Source organism: Rousettus aegyptiacus, unplaced genomic scaffold (assembly GCF_014176215.1).
Source record: "Rousettus aegyptiacus isolate mRouAeg1 unplaced genomic scaffold, mRouAeg1.p scaffold_m13_p_9, whole genome shotgun sequence".
Classification (NCBI taxonomy): domain Eukaryota; kingdom Metazoa; phylum Chordata; class Mammalia; order Chiroptera; family Pteropodidae; genus Rousettus; species Rousettus aegyptiacus.
Window position 1 is genome coordinate 39,961,610 of NW_023416312.1, and position 6,007 is coordinate 39,967,616.

A 6,007-nucleotide genomic window follows, 5' to 3' on the forward strand; every position below is an offset into this window, starting at 1 on the left:
TCATGCCCTCAAATCCAGTGTTGCCCAATGTGTGTATATGCTAAGAGTGTTACTGAACATACCTGCTCTGCAGGGAAAAGGACATGAGCTGCTCTTGACCATAAGAACCAGGATCATTTGCTTAATGTCCATCAGGTAATTGGAAGAGTGAAAGGGGATGCTTGAGGAAGATTCAGGAACAGTGTCCTCACTGTTAGGGGATTATATATCTGGAAAGTATATCTGTTATATTAAGGGGAAGACTTAGGAGACATTCTGGGGATCAGGAAAGCCCTCATATGTGCTTGAGAACATTGGCCCCCTCATGTCTCCTAATCAGTTCCTCTCAAAATAGATTAAATTGTACTCCTTCTAAGGACCTGTAACAACAGAAACACCACATGCAGAGCTCAATAAAAGCAAAAAAAAATGTTAAGATTCTGGTGTATTCTTCTTTAGGATATAAGATTCTGAAAGTCTGTTTTTTCCTCTGTTTTAGTCAGAGCTCAAGAGTTAAGAAAGTCCTAGGTGGATACCTCAATTTACTAAATAGGAAGCAGCCTTGATGAACTAGCAGTGCAATGATGGCTGCAGGAAGTATCCCTTAGCTGTGATAAAACAGACTTCATAGATAAAGTAGTTTCTGGCAAGGGCACAGACTCCATAGGCTTCATGCTTCAGGCGCCAGACACATACCAGTATCCTATAGCAGACAATGCCTATTGTAAACGACACTCAGCATAAGGGCCATGTTTCTTGTATTAGGCAAAGGTGCTATAAATTCATGTAGGAAGGAAGGCTTTCCTACAGGAAAAGTGCAACAAATTTCTAGAGCAAGAGGGACCATAGAGACTGAAAGGAGATCAGCTTATATTGGGAGAAGCAGGGCACCAACACTTCTCTTTCCTGATCGTATCAACATAAGGACTTGGTCTTTTGTCGCTGGCTTCCTTCTCCAGTCTTCCTCTTATCCCTAAGACTCTGGGGAAAAGTTTGTCAAGGAAAAGACCCTGAAGAACAGAATTTTTACTGGCTGAGGTAGCCGAATGTTTACTTCAGGGGACCCTAGCCAGGCCTCTTTGTAAAATAAGTGAAGAGAGGTCAGCATGTTTTGGACAGGACTTTTGTTAACCCATTAGCAAAATAATCCAAGGTCATCTTTGTGGGAAATTATGAGTCCTTAGCTGGATGTTTATGGGTTGAATATTACATTGTAGCAGGAAATAATTTGCAACTGCCACATAGCACATGCAAGAAACATCACATTAATTTTCTTTAAATCAAATGATATCTGATTTTGAGATTCTATTCTGTTAGACTAACCTTGTGTGTTATTGCTTAAAGAAAAAAAAGTTGATGGAAGACTGCTAGAAAAGAATTGTTCAGGAATGAAATGTATAACAGATTTTTTTTTTGGCATCCTGAAAAAAAGTTGGGGCAGTTTCTCCAGGCTTTGGTCCACATTGATTACCAGTAGTACGCCCATTGTCCAAGCTAGATCCCTGGAGTCTTGAGGGCTCTTCTGCCTCAGGCCTAAGTTCGGCAATGTCTTTCTTTCTTTCTTTCTTTCTTTCTTTCTTTCTTTCTTTCTTTCTTTCTTTCTTTCTTTCTTTCTTTCTTTCTTTCTTTCTTTCTTTTTTTCTTTTCTTTCTTTCTTTTCTCTTTCTTTCTTTTTTCTTTCTTTCTTTCTTTCTTTCTTTCTTTCTTTCTTCTTTCTTTCTTTCTTTCTTTCTTTCTCTTTCTTCGTTTTTCATTTTTCTTTTTTTCTTTTTCTTTTTGTTTGCTGAAATTGGACATAGTCATTTCCTCCTGAACACTATCACCTTCCAGGAGATGGAGTGGGTCTTGGATTGCACCACTCAAGAAAATGGCATACCTCTGTTCTTTCCTTGGCCTTGAAACTGGGCCCTAACACTGAAACCAGACCCTAATAGGTTTTTTTTCTAGTTTTAAGCGTCTTTCAGGAGATAACAACAGACCTCCTCACAGTGCTCCAGAGACCACCAGACCAGGAGATATCAGAGTGGTCTTAGAAGATTGAGCAGATGAAGTTAGCTAAATAACCTTAAGGTGACTTCGAGAGCACAGCAAAACCAAAATTCACAAAACTCAAGTAGCAGATATGCTACTTTTACCACCTGGAGCCCATTAAGATGTGAGGGGTCCGTCAATAAGGGAGATCTGGTACAGGGGCCCAATTTGGACACACATGGGACTGATAAATCAAACTCTGCCAGATTGGAATTTCTTTGTTCTCTTTTGCCTCTTCCACATCCCTAACCTTAGATGGCTTAGTTCCAAGACTACCCAGTCAGACCCCTTGAATTAGAATTAATAGATATATATAACCTCTACTTTCTTTCACCTCTTAAAATTGATCTTAAGCTTTTGTTCAGAAAAGCTAAGTCAAGCTTTGTCTCTGGTCTCCTTGTTCAGCTGGCCTGATGAATAAATCTCTTTTTCACTGCAAAAATCTGCTGCTTCATATTGTTTACTTCTCTGTAAGTGATGGGCAAAACACTCAATGCCTTTGTTTAGTAATAACATTGTGCTCATGGATTGGAAAGATTAATATTGTTAAAATGCCCATATTACCCAGAGAAATCTACATATTTAATGTAATGCCTATTAAAATACCAAAGGCATTTTTCACAGAATTGGAACCAAAATCCTAAAATTTATTTGGAACAATAAAAGTCTCCAAATTGCCAAAGCGATCTTGAAAAAGAAGAACAAAGTTGGAGGTATTATGCTCCCTGATTTTAAACTTTAGTACAAATCTATAGTATTCAAAACAGCATGGTAGTGGCACAAAAACAGACATAAGTCAATGGAACAGAATAGAGAGACCAAAAATAAACCCACACTTATATGGTCAAATAATCTATGGCAAGAGAGGCAAGAATATATAATGGGAATGTGAGTCTCTTCAATAAATGGTTTTTGGATAGATACATGCAAAAAATGTATCCCAGACCACTTTCTTACACCATATACAATAATAAACTCAAAATAGATTAAAGACTTAAATGTAAGACCTAAAGCCATAAAACTTTTAGAAGAAAATATAGACAATAACTCTTTCATATTGGTCTTAGCATCATTTTTTGGATATGGCTCCCCAGGAAATGGCAACAAAAGCAAAAATAAACAAATGAGACTATTTCAGACTAATAAGCTTTTGCACAGAAAAAGATTCTATCAACAAAATGAAAATGAAATCTTCTAAATGAGAAAAGATATTTGAAAATAACATATCCAATATGGGGTTTTTATCCAAAATATATCAAGAACTCATATAGCTCAACGTCAAAAAAGCAAACAATTTGATTAAAAATGTATAGACATTTCTCTAAAGAAGATATACAGATAGTTAACAGACATGAACAGATGCTCAACACCTTACAGAGAAACACAAATTAAAACCACAATGGAATATTATTCAGCAATAAAAATGTATAAAATATTGCCATTTTCAATAACATGGATGGGCCTAAAGGGTATTATGTTAAGTGAAATAAGTCAGACAGGCAAATACAAATATCTTATGAACTCACTTATATGTGGAATCTTCAAAAACAAAACAAAACAAACAAAAAAGCAAAAACAGACTCAAAGATACAGAGAACAAACTGATGGTTGCCAGAAGGGAGGAGGCTTTGGGATAGGTGAAAAAGGTGAAGAGTAAGAGGTACAAACTTCCAGTTATAAAATAAATAAATCACAGACTATAATGTACAGCACAGAGAATATTGCCAATAATATCATAATAACTATATATGGCGACAGATGGTTAATAGACTTGTAATCACATCCTAGAGTATATAAATGTAGAATCACTATGTTGTACACCTGAAAATCATATATTATTGTATGTCAACTATACTTTAATGCAAAATAAATTAAAAAATAAAATTATATCTAGCAATCACCACAAACGCAGCTCATATCGGTAAAATTACTTTAAACATAAAATCTATAAGTTGTTCCTCCAGACTCCTAGCCCAGTGTACTTCCCACTATATCAGCTGAGTTCATAGACTGGCAGAGTGCACTATGAATCACTAAGCACGAGAATTTGTACTGAAACACAGCTCTAAGAAGAAATGGGGAAGAATTGAAGTCAGACCAAACTTGCTATGATTAGTAAATAATTCAGATCTCTCCTGGATGCCTTTTCCTGCCCAACAACAGACATGGATATGTTGAAGAGAAGTATTTTCTGTAGACACATGTCAGGTTCACATTTTGCTCTCTGCTGTGTGACATGTATGTATCAGGAGGCAGTGGATTGCTCAGCCTAGCCATGGAGACTTCACTCTGGGGGAATGGAGGCCATCAAAGGCCAGACTGAGGGACCTGGAATTTTCCCTGCTCACATAGGTGCCTGACAGGGTTCATTAAACAGAGTTGACCTGGCGATTGCTGGCTGAAGGTGGGGAATTGAAGAGTACAGAAGCTGGTCACAGAGGCACATATCTGGGGGTGAATATATCTAACTGAGTGCAGGAATATTCTGCTGTTTCCCAGCTGCTCCAGGATTTAAGCATATTAATTAAGGGCAACTCCAGCAGTCCAACAAAAACCAGAGAGCATCACCTAAGACACAACAGATCCCTAAGCTGTCTTGTATAGCCTCTGCGCTAATCTTCTTTCACCTCTTTTCCACCTACTGCATGGACCAGGTATGACTTGGTTTTCTTGGCTGGAAAATGTAAATTTAGCAATGATCTCTGTTTGCATCACTAAAAGTTGGCATGCCCCATCCCAAAGTCTTTAATAAGAACAGACTTCCTTGGATGCTCTTGATTGGCAAGGCATGTGCCAGATAATGTGGGCGGGAAGGCTGTTTGCACATTAAAGCATTATCCCAGAAGCCCCAGTGTCCTATTATAATTGAGTATCAAGTCAGGGGATGAGATTCTTCACCTTCCTCAGAGAAATGTAGGTCAAGAACTTGTAGAAGAAACCCCAACAACGGTCCATTGCCCTCCTATGACTTGCAGTATCAAGGGAATGGCACTTCGTAGCTAATCTGAATCACTTCATGGATTCCCCTTCACATAGGAGGGCACACAACCACAGGTCCAATCTGGATTTCCTTTTCACCTTCTGTATTTGGAGCTATCTGCTCCCACACTATTATTGACTGGTTTGAAAAGTTCTGTTATTTTGTTTTTGTTTCTGGGTGGAGGCAGAGAACATTTTGATTGCTGTGGCATACTTAATAAGGCCTTTGTTACCCCCAATTTTGCAAACATGTTCTCTTCTGTAAAAATTTTTAGAATTACTTTTGTTTGTTTCAGACCCAGTTAACTAAAGTTCACCTACAAATAAAAGGCCTTTCTACAAATAAAAGGCCTTTCAAAGTGAGATGCAAAAATCATTTATGTGAGATTTAAAAAAATGCCTTCTCAGGAAGCACTGATTCAGGCAGAAGGCCAAATAGTGTTCTGAATAGGAAATAAAGGCAAAGGGTATTTATGAGAAAGGAAAAGGCAAAAATTATATTACTAGTAGGAAGATATTTATTCTATTGCTGCACATGAGCTACCATGTGATGCTAATTCTAAAGAATATATAAATTTTAAATTTTTCAATCCAGTAGCCATCGGTCTGGTAGTCGTAACATCTGCTTTCTTATTGTTTTCGCAAACAGTTTTTTGGGATATAATGTTGCTTTAGGCACAAGCCAAATGTTATTTTGTCCTGTTTCAACATTCCAAAGATTTGAGGCATAAAATGTGCAAGGCACTTTCTCTGGGGTGGCAGATCTGGCTCCATTTTAAGGTAGTTCAATTTATATTATTATTGTTATTATTATTATTCTAAATTTTCTCCCTTTTGATCAAGATCTTTTCTTTAAAGCATTTCTGATCAATCATTGGAGAGCAGCATTGATCAATTATTAAAAGTAGTGATGTCAGAAACATGGCAGAGTAAGAGATGTTCTCAGTTGTCGTTGTTGTTGTTGTTGTTGTTGTTATTATTATTATTATTATTATTATTATTATTATTATTATTTTAA